This window comes from Nicotiana sylvestris, chromosome 4 (genome assembly GCF_000393655.2).
Source record: "Nicotiana sylvestris chromosome 4, ASM39365v2, whole genome shotgun sequence".
Lineage (NCBI taxonomy): Eukaryota > Viridiplantae > Streptophyta > Magnoliopsida > Solanales > Solanaceae > Nicotiana > Nicotiana sylvestris.
The window spans coordinates 47,813,511-47,831,999 of NC_091060.1; positions in this window are offsets into that span (position 1 = coordinate 47,813,511).

The window sequence follows — 18,489 nt, forward strand, 5'->3', positions numbered from 1 at the left end:
AAATGGGTCACGTGTACGTGTACCCATTTGTTTGGCACGTCAAGAATCATGTCACGCGGACGTGTCCACAATTAATAACACTTTATTATTATTGAGAAAAATTTGGCCAAAGTTGCAGGAATGCATACTCCGGTTTGGTTTTTAAAAATCACAATCATGTCACGCGGACGTGTGTACAACCACGATAGTATATTAAATGTGCCTAAAGCAAACTGCAAACATTTGTCACTTTTTATATCTAGGTTATTAATATGAGGGTCATGAATGATTAAACTTTAGATGGCACACCTCAAACTATATAAATTAAATTAAATTAAATTAATAGCCTATGAAAATTCATTTTAATATTACGAGAAGATTTGATCGAAGTTGCGCGAACGCATACTCCAAATTGGTATTAGAATCATAATTATGTTACGCGAACATATACATAATCACGATGATAAAATTGGAGCGCCTAAATAATCCTAACATTTTCAAATGCATTACACCCAATTAAAACCACAACCCACTTAATGGGGCACCTCTATCTTCTGCATCCATACAAATTAAATAAATTATACAAGAGAAAAAAAAACAAAATTCAACACTTATTAAGCACAAATGATACTTTAAGAAATATGAGGATGATGCTCCCCACCTTATTCATGTGACTGTACCAAACTTAAATCAATATTTTTAACATGTAAATTCATAAGTTTTCTAATTAAACAAGAAGTCAATAAATAAAACTCAAGCTAACTAAATAAAAATTAGCGAAGCTATGCAACAAAACTACTTAAGGCCTCAAACATTCAAAGGTAAAAAGAATAGCTTTAGCTCCAATTTCATCATTATTCATCTAACTCAAAAAAGCAGCTAACCAAATAGCATGAAAATAATGGCTTAACTAATGAAGATAACGACCAAACAACATGCTAATATATGATAACAATAATAGTGAATTCCCAAACTTCCTCAAATACTGGCAAAACAAAATTGAACTTGTAAGTAATCTCAGTTCGAGTTATGGATTCATCACTCGCATAGATATATAAACTTGATGAAATGATCATTCAAACAAAATCCATGAATCAGACTAGGAAGACACCATACATGTGTAAAAGAAACATACCTTTATTGCTGAATCCGAATTTTAAAGCTTTGCAACTCAAAAGACGGACCAAATGCCAACGACCACGATCGGAAACCAGTGACGGCGAACTCGACGACTCAGCCTTGGAGCTGCGATTTTTCTATGCAAAAGGGGACTGTTTGGTGTTGGTTTTCAGCCAGGTTTTGGCATGTTTTCGAGCTATTTCGTAGCTCGTTTCGCTGCAGATTTTTTAGCAGATTCGCAGCTGATTTTGCTGCTTTCTACTGCTGGATTTTGGGTGGTATTTTGCAGCTCTGTTTGCTGCGTTTTGAAGCTGTCGCGGAGTTGGATTTGCAGCTCTGTTTGCTGCGTTTTGAAGCTGTCGCGGAGTTGGATTTGCAGCAGCTTTAGGCTGCATTTTTTGGATAAAGAGGAGGTGGTTTAGGGTGGTTAAGGGGCTATTTTAATGGTGTTTTTAGAGCTGGACTTTAGGTGTTTCATTGTAGTTCTTTTGGAGTTCTTTTCAGCAGGAATTCCATGGCTATTTATGGAAGAAGATGGGGTTGTTCAAGGTTGCTTTATTGATTGGATTTATGGAGAAAATGGCTGCTTATTTTTGGAGCTTGTGAGGTAATTAATGGAGATTCAATGGCTGAAAATGGTGAGAAGCTGGTGTCCGTTTTTGGAAAAGGAAGGAGGAGTTTTTTTGTGGAGGGGGTGCGGCTGCTCTGGGGAGTGTCCTTCAATTTAGGGATTAGGTACTATTATATAGGGGTAGGGATTAGGTTAGTGTTATGGGCCTAGGAATTATGGGCTAGGGAATTGGGCCAAAGACTAAAAACAATGGACTACAAAATTTTTAAAGACGGGATAAACCAACCTAAAACTAATTCCTCCTCCTAAAATTATGTATAATTATAATATAAAAATATAAAACTAATTTTAACTAATCGAACTAAACTATAAAGCATAAAACTATTTTTTTTTGTTGCAAGATTATATAAAAATAAAGATAAGATACTATTTTCGTATATATGTTTTTTATTTAAATTTACGAAAGATACGTGAACTAAAATATTTTTTTTGTAATTTTTATTTTTTGTGACGAAATAAAGTAAAAGAGTCAAAATCAGCTGAAATAGAGATATTAGGCCTAAACCAAATATTTACATGCTAAAATGGGCGAAATTCGGGGAGGGTCAAAAATCACATGTCGACAAGTGTACCTTTTAATTTTCAGACTTTGTATGTAGTATTCTTAGACCGTCTGTGAAACTCTGACACCAGTTTTGGGTAGTCGATGCTCAAACAGTTGTATTGGATACATATTCAGATAGTTTATTGTTTTACTTCCACTTATTGTAAATTTCGCTGTCTACACGTTATTGCTTCATAACTGTTAAAGGATATAAAATGAGTAAAAAGGTAAATTGTTCAAACAATCGGTTTGCCTAGCTCACATTAGTAGGCTCCATCACGACTCCTACGGGCGGAAAATCCGGGTCGTGACAACAGAATAGCTAAACTAAGTTACTCTACTATCAAAAACTGTTGCATTTGTTTTCTAGCTCTAGGGACTACTCTAACATTACATATATAAGCTATTTCTCGTGCTAATATTTTACTGCTACGATATCTTTGTTCAAAAATACGTGTATTTCTTTCCATCCATAACGCATACTAAGCTTCAGTAAACACCATTCTGAAAATGATGGCCCTACTTGACTTCCCTTTGGCTTCGTTGATGATCCATTGAAGATGTTAATCCCAGTTGTGATTGCTCAATTGATCTTCTTGAATCCACCTTATTACTTGTTTCCACAATATTGTTGCATATGAGCATAACAAAAACAAATGGTATCTTGTTTTCATATGTCCTTGGCATAGAACACATTATTGATTAATGTTCAATCCCCAGCTAACTAACTTGCCCTTGGTAGGTAATCTTCCTTGTAGCAATAACCATAAGTTGAAGACAGCCTTTGGTCGAGCAGAGTTTTGGAATAGCAGACTCTTCCAACTCACTCTTGGTAAGTCTCCTAATAGTTGTAAGTATAGCTATCTGATGGTGCCAATGTGATCATTTGAACTTTGAGCTTGTTGTAAGATATCTCTTGAAGCAATTATCCTTCTGACCATCCAACTAGCCTGCTTTGGAATTGGCATGTCCTGCAATTGTTGCTGTTTAACATAGTAGGCATTAATTCATCTGATCCATAGTTTGTCTTCTTTATGAGCTAAATCCCGGCACACTTTTGTAATTGATGCCTTATTTCACAAGAGTAGGTTGATGAGATTCAAGCCACCAGCAGATTTAGGAGTGCACATTCTCTCCCAAGGCATATATGCCTTCTTAGTGATAGTGTTGCTGCCAGACCATATATAACTTCTGCATATAGCCTCAATCATCTTCAGCACTTTTACTGGTAGGATAAACAATTGAGCCTAGTAGGCTTGGATGACAAAAATAACAGATTGAACTAGCTGCACTCGACCAGCATAGGATAGCTTCCTAGTAGTCCATTAGGAGATCTTGGCTGTGATTCTATCAATTAAAGGCTTCCATTGGATCAATGCAATTTTCTTAGTAGACAAAGGAATGCCTAAATATTTGAATGGTAGTTCTCCTTGTACAAATTCAAGATGATCTAGAATCTGTTTCTTCACTTCCTGCTTTACTCCACCAAAGTAAATTGAGCTTTTACCTAGGTTAGCTTGTAGTCTCGAGGCCTCAGAGAATTGAGAGAAATACTGATACATAGTAACTATGGAAGGTAGGTCTCCTCTTGAAAATAGAAGGAGGTCATCAGCAAAACTCATTGAGTTATGCCAAGCCTTTTACATCTGGGATGATATTGGAATTTGTTCTCTTTTTCTAGCTCAGCAAGTGATATGCTCAAATATTTAATTACAATTGCAAATAAGAAAGGAAATATAAGATCTCCTTTTCTGAATCCCTTAGCAGTCTCAAAAGGTTCAGTAGATTCTCCATTTAGAAGAACAGTATAACTAACTGTTTTAATACACTCCATGATCCATTTAATGAATATGGTCGGGAAGTCAATCTCCTCCATCACCTGTTGTAGAAAAATCCACTCCACTGAGTCATATGCTTTCTGAAGATTAATTTTAACCATGCACCTAGGAGATATATGAGCTATAGTGTAGGACTTGGCTAACTCATGAGCCAGGATTACATTATCAGCTATCTTTCTGCCAGGAACAAAACCAGCTTGGGCTTCACATATTATACTTGGCATGACCTTTTGTAGTCTGGCAGCTAAGATTTTGAATATCATTTTATACAGCTACCACGTCCCGGACTTCCCACCCTCAGGAGTCGTGATGTCGCCTACTCGTGAAAGCTAGGCAAGCCGAGTGTTATAGATATTATTACCCTTTTTCCTTAACTTTTTAACAATTTCAAATTAACATGCGATTAACAACAGAATAATAATAATAATAATAAAAGTAATACGGAAGACGAAATCTAATAACTTAACCAAATACTAGTGCGAAAAATCCAAAATACAACTCTACCCAGAACTGGTGTCACAATATCACGGACCATCGATGAATACTACAAACAATGATCTGAAAAGAAAGATACAAGTCTATCTCTGAAGTAAATGAAAATAGAATATAAAAGATAGAAGGGGACGCCAAGGCCTGCGGACCTCTGCAGGACTACCTCGGGTCTCCGCTGGACTAAAGGCAGCAACCTCGCTATGGTCTAAAAGCTCCGGTACCGAGATCTGCACACAGTGCAGAGTGTAGTATCAGCACAACTGACCCATGTGCTGGTAAGTGTCGAGTCTAACCTCGGCGAAGTAGTGACTAGGCTAGGATAAGACTACTAAATAAACCTTTGTAGTTAAAACATATACGAAAAATAATAATAACGGGAACTAGCAGTTAAAGATGGGAAGGGAAAACATGTTGCGGAAAATATCAAGTACCAACAGAATCTTAGGGGAAAAGTATAAAGAACCTTTTAAATTTCACATCAATAAGAATAAGAAAAACAGTAACGAATCAATATCCACTTTTATTCTTTATTGTTGCGGCGGCAACCCGATCCAAATCATATAATACTATTGCGGCGTGCAACCTGGTCCAAATCATATAATACTGTTGCGGCATGCAACCCGATCCAAATCATATAATACTGTTGCGGCGTGCAACCCGATCCAAATCCTATATCACTGTTGCGGCGTGCAACCTGACCCCACTTGTCCTCCCTTATTACTCCTTGTTGGGGCGTGCAACCTGATCTCATATAATATTATTTCGTCGTGCAACCTGATCCGAATATACAAATCAACACCAATCACAAAAGAATCCTGGCATGAGAACAATAATGAAACAATAATATCCTGACAAGGGAACAATAATAAAACAACAATATCCCGACAAGGAAAATAATATCATAATAATAACATCCCGGCAAGGGAACCAACTACAACCAATCCAGTTTCAACAGTTAGTTCACAAAATAAACCTCAACCTGAGACAATACTTGACAATTTCTAATTACTAAGAACTCATCATAATTCTTGTACCACGGTTGCTAACCATTAAGTTAAGCATGATCAATACATAATAAAATCACAAAAAATCCGAATATAAGACTCACGCGCATGCTTTACACCAACGTATAGATACTCGTCACCTCACCTATACGTCGTACTTGACACTAACACATAGCAAATAAGATAGAACACCTATTCCCTCAAGCTAAGGTTAGGCCAAACACTTACCTCGAACTTTCACGACCAACTCAAGCCTCAAACACTGCTTTTCCTTTAGAATTCGCCTCCAATTTACTTGTATCTAGCCCAAATTAATTTAACAACATCAATAAATGCTAAAGAATTCATACCTAATGCTTAATTATAGGTTTTCTATCATTTTCCCCAAAAAGTCAAAAATCGACCTCGGGCCTGCTTGGTCAAAACTCAAGGTTCGGACCAAAATCCGATCACCCATTCACCCACGAGCCCGAATATGTAATTAGTTTCGAAATCCGATCCCAAAACAAGGTCTAAATTCCAATTATTCAAAAAGCCCTAACTCTACCCAAATTCCCAATTTCTACCATGAAAATTCTTGATTTTTGATTAAAAAGTGATGAAAAACGTTGGGTAATTGGAAGAGTAAAGTTTAGAATTGATTACCAATACTTTGGGGATGAATTTTTGTGAAGAAAATCACCTCTAGGTCTTGGTAGTTCGAAAATATGATAAAAATGAGTTCTGCCTGTTTTTGCTACTGTTTTAAAAGACTGGATAGGCCTTCATCGCGTTCGCGATGGGCCTGTCGTGTTCGCGAAGAGCTGCCCGTTGAGGACTTATGCGATCGCGAGTTCTCCTATGCGTTCGCGAAGGTTAAGCCCCCCCTAACCTTCGCGTTCGCGGACCGGCGTACGTGTTCGCATAGAAGAAATGACAACTTCCCAGCCCACCTCCAATTTACTATACGCATTCGCGGGACATGGATCGCGTTCGCGTAGAGCAGCTCCCAGTGCTCCGTGTTCACGTCCCTGCCTACGCATTCACATAGAGCAAATTCCACCCCCATCCCAATTCCCTTTCGCGATCGCGAGAATAGCTTCGCGACCGTGAAGCACAAAATGTTTGTGCACCTGTAACAATAAAACCTACAACTTTTCTAAGTTTAAAAACATCTTGTAGCCTATCCGAAACTCACCTGAGACCTCAGGGCTCCAAACTAAACGTGCACACAACCCTAAAATCATCATACGGACTTACCCGTGCGATCAAATTTCCAAGATAACACCTAGAACTTCAGGTATAACATCAAAATCAAAGGAAAATCTCAAGAACTCTTAAGTTTCAAATTTCACAACCGAGGGTCCGATTCACGTCATATGAAGTCCGTTTCTTACCAAATTTTACATGCACAACTTAAATACCATATAAGACTCGTATCGGGCTCAAGAATCAAAATACGGGCCCGATACCATCAACTTCAAACACATTTAAATTTCTAAAAACTCTTATAATTTCAGTTAAATAATTTTCTTCAACAATTCATTTCTCGGGCTTGGGACCTCGGATTCAATTTCGGTCATCGCCCAAGTCCCATATTTTTTACGGATCCTCTAGGACCGTCAAATCAAGGGTCCGGATCCATTTACCAAAAATATTGACCGAAGTCAACTTAAATTCAATTTTAAAGGCCAAATTAGCATTTTTATCAAATTTTCACATAAAAGTGTTCTGGATATATGCCCGAACCATGCACGTAAAACGATATAAGATAAAAAGAGGCTTTTAAGGCCTTGAAATACAAAATTAACTTGTAAATCAAGTGATGACCTTTTGTGTCATCACACCAGCACTGTACAACATGCAATTGGTCTGTATTCCTTGACTGTGGTGGGCTTAGGAACTTTAAGTACTAGAGTATTGGTGGAATAATTCACTGATTTATATATCTTGGAAGATAAAAAGAACTCTTTAATAACTTCTTTGACTTGGTTGCTGATGATGCTCCAGGACTTCTTGAAAACAACAACATTATAACCATCAATCCCTTGAGCTTTATCATCTCCAACGGCTTTCAGACTCTCTAGAATTTCTTGATCAGTTACTTCTGCACATAATTCCATTTTTTGCTGCTGAGATAGAACATGACCACTAGCCATATATAATCTATTTATGGTAGGAAGTGATGTAGCTGTTGAGCCCATGAGTGCCTTGTAGAATCCTAGAATACCCCTTTTAATAGTTGCATGATCAGTCACCCTATCTCCTAAACTATTTGTAATTTTTGTAATATGTTTTCTTTGTGACCTTTCTTTCATAACTGCAGTGCCGTACTTGGTGTTGGAATCACCCAGTTGAATCCATTTTGCTCTTGCTTTTTGCTGCAACACACTCTCTTCAATTAAAGACCACTTCTCAAGGTTGAGTAGTGTATCTTTCTCCTTATATAGTAAGCCATCAGAATAGATACTTGTAAGCTGCTCTTGTATATCTTTGAGTTCCAATCTGGCCTTTTTAATCATTTGAGTAATGCCCTTGAAATCCTTAGCATTCAAAGCCTTTAGAGGAGCTTTTAATGCTTTTAGCTTAACCCATACTGTTTTTAGAGAGCCAAAAGTATTTGAAGAGTTCCAAATAGATGCCACAATCTGAGTGAAATCTTCATGAGTAGACCATACATTGAAGAACCTAAAAGGAACCCTTCTTTTCCAAGAAGAAGCTGCTAATGTTAACATCATAGGATTATGATCAGAAATTTGAGGTAGATCATATATTGTCTCCACATGGCTCCAAGTCATCATCCACTCATTGTTGCCAAAAACTCTGCCTAACCTGCTACATACCCTATCAGCTCCAGGTTGTTTATTTGTCCAAGTATAATACTCTACTTTCCAAGGCAGTTCTGTTAGTCCTGCTTGCTAAAGGCAGTAGCCAAACTCTTGAATCTCTGAATAGCTAACAGGATTACAAGATAGTCTGTCATTAGGATATAAAACTGCATTAAAATCCCCTGCAACTAACTATGGACTTGTGATACTTGTTGAAATTTATTGCAAATTCTCCCATAATAATCTTCTTTGCTCTATCCCATTAAAACCATAAACAACAGTGAGATAGCAATCTATATCCCCCCTTATACTTCTTACTAGACAATGAATCATTTGAGGATCATCATTAAGTCCAGTAACAGTAAGATGATTAGTATCCCATAATAACCATATCCTACCATTCCTAGCTTCATTATAATTAGCTAGCATACCCCATCCAGGAACAAGATACTTTGAAATTCTTTAAGCATTATCTTCTTTCACCTTAGTTTCCACTAATCCTACTAACTTTATTTTATTGCATCTAATATACTCCCTAACTTCCTTCTGTTTATACCTTTTATTTACACCTCCAATGTTCCAGAATAACCACTTCATTATTGATTGTTGGTTCCACTTTTATCCCCAGGTGGCACTTCATATTTGCTATTAAACACTGCTTCAAATCTGTTTCTCACATGAATAGGGAAAAGGGGAGGAAAATTAATAAGGTTCAATTCTGGGCTTTGGACTGCTTTTCCTTTACCTTCATGCCTTTCAACATTTGGAACCACACTTGGTTGTACACTTCTTTCCTTAGATCTATGGATATTAGTTACTTTATTAATAGTAATTTGTTGTGACTCAGCTAGGGCTGTTTCACTTTGCACATGTTCTGCAGGTATTGGGGCCTTGGTTCCTTCCTGTGTAACTTTGGTTTTCTTCACTTGGTTAGGTTATTGTGTAACATGTCTCACTTAATTTGAGCATCTGTGTCCTACTACTTGACACTTCTCATAATAAGTAGGCTTCCAATCATAAGTAACATTTTGCAAAACTTTCTTCCCACTTGGATCCATCACCCAAACTTCACTTGGCAACTCTTTGGTAACATTAGTCTCAATAAGCGTCCGAGCATAGGAAACTCTAGTTTGCTTAGTTGTGCACTCATTAGCAAAAATAGGTCTCCCAATCGCAATGGCTATCCTACTCAATGATCTCACTCCCTAACAAGATATAGGTAGCTTAGAAAATTTAACCCATAATGGAATAACAGTAGGAAATTCCTCAGTGAAATCAAAATCAGGAGTCCATGGCTTTAGAATTATAGGTTTATTAGCTATGGAATAAGGTCCAGCATATAGAATTTCATGAGCATCTTCCATAGTTTTGAATCTAATTTTGTAGTAGCCTTCATCATGATAGAATAGATCTGGTTCTGGAACATGTGACCAATGTAAGTTGATGTATCTCTTCATCGCATTATACCCTGATCTATCTTCTAAGATGTAAGCAATCAAAGCACATTTCCACTTGTTCTCTTCCTCTTCCACCTCTAATTTTTCTAATTGAACCATAGGTTGCCCATCTACAATTAGTGGTGGAATATAAGATAGTGACATACCATTTGTAGCAAATCTGTTCTTCTGAAAAAGTGTTGCCCATGAATGTTTAGATTTACCACTGGTTTCATCTGCTGAGTTAACTTGATTCTGATCTGGATTTTGCATGGTCACTGTTCCATTAGTTGGCACTTTTATCATAGCTGGTATTGCCCCAGTTGATGCTAGAGATGCCAGATCCAGCTTCTTTGAGATGTTAGACTGGTGCAAAGTTGAGCCAATTGAACATGCAGTACCTCCAGTAGCTGGATCTATGCTCTGAACTGAAGCTGGAGGGGTGGTTAATGGAGCTACCTTCTCCATTAATGGTTGCTTAACTGTCGTCAATAGGTTCTCTAATGTTGTTAATGAATATTTATGAGGTCGTCCTCTACATCTGCCTCTTCCTTTCGCCATGGCTACAAGCTCGGCGTACGTTTAACTAACGTGCGCCGAGAGCATTTTCCTATTCGGTAAACCTTGCTTGTTTTAAAATGAAATTCTACGTTTTGTGGCCTTAAAAACCTCTCTTATCATCACCTTAATTTGCGTGCACAGTCTGGACACGTAGCCGGAAAGCCTAAATGTGAGAATCTATGAAAAATAATAAATGTTGACTATAAAATAAATTAATTTGACTTCGGTCAACGTTTTGGGTAAACAGACATGGACCCGTGATTTGATGGTTCCAGAGGATCCGTAGGAAAATATGGGACTTGGGCGTATGCCCGGAATCGAATTCCGAGGTCCCAAGCCCGAGAAATGAATTTTTGAAGAAAATTGATTTCTGAAATTGTTTATAAGGTTTGGAAATGAATCTTGATTAGAACATGTTGGTATCGGGCCCGTATTTTTGGTTCCGGTGCCCGGTACATGTCTTATATATTATTTAAGATAAATCTGTGAGGTTTGGTAAGAAACAGAATCCATTTGACGTGATTCGGACCTTAAATGCAAAATTTGATGTTTAAAGAAGTTTTGAGAAATTTCATTGATCTTGAGGTTTAATTCGATGTTCATGATGTTATTTTGGTGATTTTATTATAGAATAAGTCCGTAGGATGTTTTTGAGGTTGTGTGTATATTTGGTTTGGAGCCCCGAGGGGCTCGGGTGAGTTTTGGATAGTCCAGGGGGTGGATTTTTAGACTTAGAAAGTTGCAGATTTTAGCTGGTGTGCCCAGGCATGCAGGCTTCGCATTTGCGAAGCCTGGCTCACAAATGTTAAGGCTGGATTGCAAATACGAAACCATCCCAGGCCTGTCTTGCTCGCAAATGCGAGGATTCGATCGCAAATGCGAAATTCCCTTGTTCAGCCTTGGGTCGCAAATGCGAACCTTTCTTCGCAATTCCCAGCTCGCAAATACGAGCCTCCCTTTGCATTTCTCAACACAGCATAGGTCGGGGTTCGCAATTGCGAACCCCTGTTCGCAATTCCCATATTTGTGGCCTACAACTTTTATACTTAGACGATTTTAAACCCATTTTTCATATCCTCTCAAAACATAAACACACTAGAGCGAGTTTTCAAGGGATTCTTTTTCTCCAAATCAATTGTAAGTCATTTTTAACTAGTTTTATTCAATCATTAATATCTTTTAACATGATTTCAACGTAAAATCAATGATTTTCATGGGGAAAATTGAGTGTTTTGGGTAGAACCTAGGTTTTTAAAAAAAGAGAGGATTTGGACCTTGATTTGAGGTCCGATTTCAAAACAAATTATATATTTGAGTTTGTAGGTGAATGGGTAGTCGGGTTTTGGTTCGAACCTCGGGTTTTGACCATGTGGGCCCGGGGACAATTTTTGACTTTTTGGGTAAAACTTTGGAAAACTCATTTTTATTCATTCAAATTGATTCATTTAGCATTTATTGATGTAATTAAGTAATTTGTAACTAGATACGAGCGAATTGGTGGTGGAATCAAGGGGTAAAGCTATAATTGTATCTTGAATTGTGTTCGTGGCATCAAGGTAAGTGTTTGGTCTAGCCTTAGCTTGAGGGATTAGGATTCGAGTCCTATTTGCTATGTGGTAATTGTTGAGTACGACGTATAGGCATTGTGACGAGTATCAATACGTTGGTGTTTAGCATGCTCGTGAGTCTTTATATTGTGATTATCATGACTTCGTTGTATCTTTCATGCCTTGGTGATGGTTTCTATTTGTTATATCAAGTTTGTGGAAAGAATTGTGACCTATGAACATTGAAGAGCGTTGGCTCAAGTTATATAACGAATTGTGAAAGTATAAGTGACAATTGAACTTTTAGAGCAATGGCTCAAATTGTGAAATAAGTTTTGAAGGTATAAGTCATAATTGAACCTCTAGAGCATTGGCTCGAGTTGTGAAGTGAATCGTGAAGTAAAAAGTGAGAAAGAGAAGAGATCATTATGTTATCACCCTTGCCGGGCTATTGTTGATTTAATTACTCAATGGTTATTGTCTCAGCAGCCGAGGGCTTGTTACACTTGTGATGATATGGGTCACATTGCTAGGTTTTGCCCTCGAGCACCAAGTAGCTCTCAACAGCAGGGTTCCCGTGCCATGGTTCAGGCACCAGGTGTTCCACATCCCGCCCAACCAGCTAGAGATGGGGGTAGAGGTGATAGAGGTGGAGGTGGAGCTCAGGCCGCTAGAGGTGGAGGGTAGCCAGCAGCAGGCCGTCCCAGAGATGTAGTTCAGGGTTGTAGGACCCAGCCCCAATGTTATGCTCTATCATCCAGGCCTGAGGCTGAGGCATCAGATGCAGTTATTATAGGTACAGTTCTGGTTTGTGATAGAGATGCTTAAGTGTTATTTGATCCAGGGTCTACATACTCGTATGTGTCATCTTATTTTGCACCGTATCTGGTCATGCCTAGTGATTCTTTGAGTGCTCCTGTTTATGTGTCTACACCGGTGGGTGATTCTATTATGGTAGATCGAGTCCATCATTCATGTTTAGTTATGATTGGAGGTCTTGAGACTCGTGTAGATTTGCGTAGATTTGCTTCTTCTGGACATGGTCGATTTTGATGTCATATTAGGGATGAACTGGTTATCACCTTACCACGCTATCTTGGACTGTCATGCCAAGACTGTGACCTTAGCCTTACCGGGTTTACCTCATTTAGAGTGGAGAGGGACTCCTAGTCATTCTACCCGTAGTGTTATCTATTATGTGAAGGCTCGACGTATGGTCGAGTAGGGGTGTTTGGCCTATTTGGTATATGTTCGTGATTCTAGTGCTGAGGTTCCTTCTATTGATTCTGTGCCCGTTGTTCGTGAGTTTCCTGAGGTTTTCCCTTCAGACCTGCCGGGTGTGCCACCCGACAGGGATATTGACTTTTGCATTAATTTGGCTCCGGGCACTCAGTCCATTTCTATCCCGCCGTATCGTATGGCCCCGCCTGAGTTGAAAAAGTTGAAGGAATAGTTGCAAGACTTGTTTGAGAAGGGTTTTATTAGACCCAGTGTTTCGCCTTGGGGTGCGCCGGTTTTGTTTGTTAAGAAGAAGGACGGATCGATGAGAATGTGTATTGATTACCGGCAGTTGAACAAGGTTACAATCAAGAACAAGTATCCATTGCCGATGATTGATGATTTGTTGGATTAGCTTCAGGGTGCCAAAGTATTTTCAAAGATTGACTTGAGATCTAGCTACTATCAGTGGAGGATTAGGGCATCCGATGTCCCTAAGACAGCTTTCCGCACTCGGTACGGGCATTATGAGTTCTTGGTGATGTCCTTCGGGTTGACAAATGCCCCAGCAGATTTTATGGATCTGATGAACCGAGTGTTTAGGCCTTATCCGGATTCGTTCGTGATAGTCTTCATTGATGATATTTTGATCATTCCCGCAACTGGGAGGAGCACGAGCAGCATCTTAGAGTGGTTCTTCAAACCTTGAGGGATAGTCAGTTATATGCTAAGTTCTTGAAGTGTGAGTTCTGGTTTAGTTCAGTTGCATTCCTGGGTCATGTTGTATCAACAGAGGATATTCAGGTTGATCCAAAGAAGATTGAGGCAGTCAAGAACTGGCCTAGACTAGCATCAGTGTCACGACCCAAACCAATGGGCCGCGACGGGCACCCAGTACCTTACTTGACTGAGTACCAACGTAATGTACCTTTCTTATTACATCGTTATATACATGTGACATATGGGCCTAATAGGCTAACATAATCATTTATAAACTCAAACATAGGCCGATAGGGCCATACAATCTTTCACGTACACGACATATGTCTACAAGACTCTAAGAGTACATAAGTGTCACAAAGGTCGGGACAGAGTCCCGCCATACCAAACAATAAATGTCTAAATCATACTAACCAAATACACAACTCCGAAGCAAATGGAGCGCACCAACATCTCCTACTGAGCCGATAACCTACTTTGAGGGCTCTTGACCTGTCTATCAGGACCTGCGGGCATGAAACGCAGCGTCCCCAGGCAAAAGGGATGTCAGTACGAATAATGTACCGAGTATGTAAGGCACATAAATAAATACATAGGAAACATGTAAGACATATGGAGTACATGACTCACCCCGTAAGTCTGAATAACTTTGTAAATCATAAATTACTTTCAGCGTCATGCATATGCGTATGAATGTCATGTCGTGCATAGGTATATGTTTCATAACATCATCAGCCTCTGAGGGCATCACATCATATCATATCGGCCACTGTGGGCAAAGTCATAATCGAATACCAGCTGATCAGGTGGTGGTGAGTATATAACGCCATAACCATTCTCATATCCCATATACATATATATACATACATATATACGCGTATATAACGCCGTTTGAATACATGCATATATATATATATAACGCCGTTTGAATACATATATATATATATATGCGTATATAATGCCATTTGAATACATACCCATATATGCGTATATAACGCCGTTTGAATCATATTTCAGCCACTGTGGGCAACATCATAATCATATACCAGCTGATCAGGTGGTGGTGCGTATATAACGCCGTAACCTTTTCCCATATCCCGTATACATATATTTACATATATATGCGTATATAACGTCATCTGGTCATGGGTCAATGCACATGAATGCAATGCATAAAAAGTACGTCAATAAAATCATTCGGAATGTCATAAGACCATCTTGCCTCTGAGTAATATCATAAAGTAAACTCTTTTCAACTTTCGTATTTTTCTGAGACCCATGAACAGATGATAAGATATTGTAACACACGAAAATTCAAGAACACAAATATCTCTAATACTTCTATGAATAGAGTCATTCATGGAATTTGTGCATTTGCACGTTCCGTTCATATCGTATGGATCATGCCAAAAGAAAGAAGGGATAACCTTAACATACCTGAGCCGGTTCTCTTAATAATCTTTCAACACACATTAATTGCGACAAAACACGTAACGCTAGATCATAGTAGGGAAAACTCCTTTGTATAATAAAATTGCCACTAAGGTAAAATTTGCTCCTTCATTCCTTCCAATTAATTTCTTCTCGATATAGAGTTTAAGAAATAGAGCTAATTATTTAACTCTTGACTGACATTGTTAAGGATGATAAATCTATGAAAAATATCTAGTTCTCACTTTAACCGTAACAAAATAGGTCTCAAGACAAATACTTTTGACTCTTGAACAACAAATTTGACATCTAATGATCCTGAGTGTTTTAGTATTAGCACTCCAGTGTACTTGGAGACGGTTTGAAGCTTTCCAAAGGAAAAAGGATTTGCTAGGACCTAAGATCTTTGAAAGACAAAGATAGCAAATTTGTAGTACTTGCCATTTTCATGTACGCTAATTCCAATGAAATGTTACTCATCCATAATCCTTTGTATCCAAGAATTTGACTCCAGTGTACTTGGAGACGGTTTGAAGCTTTCCAAAGGAAAAAGGATTTGTTAGGACCTAAGATCTTTGAAAGACAAAGATATCAAATTTGTAGTACTTGCCATTTTCATGTACGCTAATTCCAATGAAATGTTACTCATCCGTAATCCTTTGTATCCAAGAATTTGCACGTGTAAACAAGGTATTTCATGACTTACGACTCATAAAGCCTATTATTGCCACTTTGGCTTAGATTGATGCCAAGTGGCAGCCTCAATAAGGATCTTTATTCAAATATATCACCAATTAATTAGGTAATGTCCCGTTATTCGGTAATTAATTAATTACCCGCAAAATTAAAAATTATTCTCACTTACTTATAATATTACTCACTTTTCACATACCTTATACACCTTACTATTATGGTCATGTGTTACCTCTTATGGTACTAGTTCATAAATACCGAGTATTTTAGCTCGAGTCGTATTTTAACCCAATATGCAAAACTTGGACGAAAATTCGTTTTCTTTGACGTGTTTCCCCTCTCATCTTCACGTATTTACTCATCACTTACAATCCTTATAATCTCCAAATAATCTTTTCTTTGTACTGATGTCAGTTACCTTATGACAAAATTCAACGTACAATACTACAGGGTGCAATATCGTCGTAACTTCTTACTGCAGGACGTAACATCAATCGTAATACATTACTGCAAAGGGTAACACCACCATGACATATTACTACAGAGCATAACATCGTCGTAATATAATACTACAGGACGTAATATTGATGTAATATTGCGGGGCATGACATCATTCCCCCCTTTGGAATATTCGTCCTCGAATGTTGACTGATGCTCTTATCATTTTTATAACTTATAGCTTTTGTGAATACTTTATTAGTCCTTTTGCCATCTAGGCAACTGTTTTGTGAATAAGTTCAAAGGCCAGGGCATTCCCCCCTTTAGGCCTCTTTCCCTCGCCATGACTTGTAGTCGGAATCCTTCCAACCTCATAACTGTTGCTGCCTTCCATTATGAAGTCTGTACGATTTTGAACTTGTATGCACGCCTATGAGACTCTTTCTCCTTATTCCCCATTCTTTAGCCAATATCTAGGCATCATATGTAGAGCTTGATAAGATGTCCCTTTGGGCATATATGAGTATACTGATGTTTTTCGTTTGGTACTTTATTGAATTTACGAATATTGCTATATCTCATTGCATAGGCCCGTTTAGCCCTCCGTATGAATTTACTGCCATAACTCTTACTTTAATTTATCGCTGCTGAGGTCTACTACCAAATCCCAGCTTACTCTCGTTGCTTATCCTATGCGTATAAATTTAAGTCCTTTAATGTTTCTTCATTACTGCTCATCTTTAGAATGACCACCTAATCTCTTCTCATACTTTGTAACTTTTGTCTATCTATTGTTGATTCACCTCAATATTGATCTATAATATACCACTAATAACTTGAAACTTCTTACATAATACTTTTCCACTAGGGCTTACGTTCCATCGAGGAATATTTGAAGTGATTTTCCTGATCCACTTAGGAGTAATACTATACTTCAATGACCGTATTTTATAGAGTCCCAATGTGATTCACTTATGTGGGTATTCTAATCTCGTACAATCCATGAAATCCTCTTCAAATCATTACTCATTCGAAAACCTAAACGTCATCCTCTATCCATCACAATTATACCCTTATTGTACTATCAGGGCAACATTCCACCTTTTCTAAATGCTACTAGTCTTAGACTCCTTTGAGTTCATTCAAGCTATACTGAGCTTTCTATAACTTTAGAGAAACCATCAGCTCTTCTTGTTTTCATGGGCTTAATCCCGAGGACATATCCATTCTCGTCACCTTCTCATTCGCCTTTTTCTTATCCTTACTCCTCTCTTCCTAAAACCTTGTCGCTCTACCATACTTTATATTGCAAACTACACATATCCATTTGTGCTACTTGCAACTTTTCTTCAACTTGCTTGCACCACAGATTTTCTTATGTTATCCTGGAATATCAAGCGAGACGTCACATCGTCTCTAACTCTTCTATACTCTTGTAACTACACCTCTCGTTACGTAGAAACCACAGGCTGGAAGATATGCTAGTGAAGATGCTGCTATCATTCCTGGACATTGAATCTCCGTGCGTTGTTCACTTTTACCTTACTTACCTTAAAATCTTGCATCGTATCCTCTATCTCTTTCGTGAACTCCCTTCCACCTAGATTTAATTCACATCCATAACTTGAATCTCTATTATAATACTTGCACCTCTGGTATATACACAATCCAGTAGGAGTTTCGTACTAAATTCTTATGAGGCTGGTACTTCTTCCAACTGGCTTCCTTGTAGAGCCATTATAGATTATAGTCGTTGTGTTGTTTCTCTTGAACGTCTGCTATTAAGAGCTATTCTGTCATCTTCTCCAACACAACTTCTATAATTTTTTTAGGTCCAATAATCAGACTCCTGATTTACTTCGGTGATGTAATTCTTTAGTTTCCTCTTCCTTCTGATTAGCCTTTACGTAGGCTTAAGCTATCTTCCGATCTGTGGCTCATGGTATCAGTTATTACCTTAGCCTTTCATGGGCATTATGGAATATCCATGATACAATCTTCTAACAATTCAATCCTTTGTCTATGCCCTGG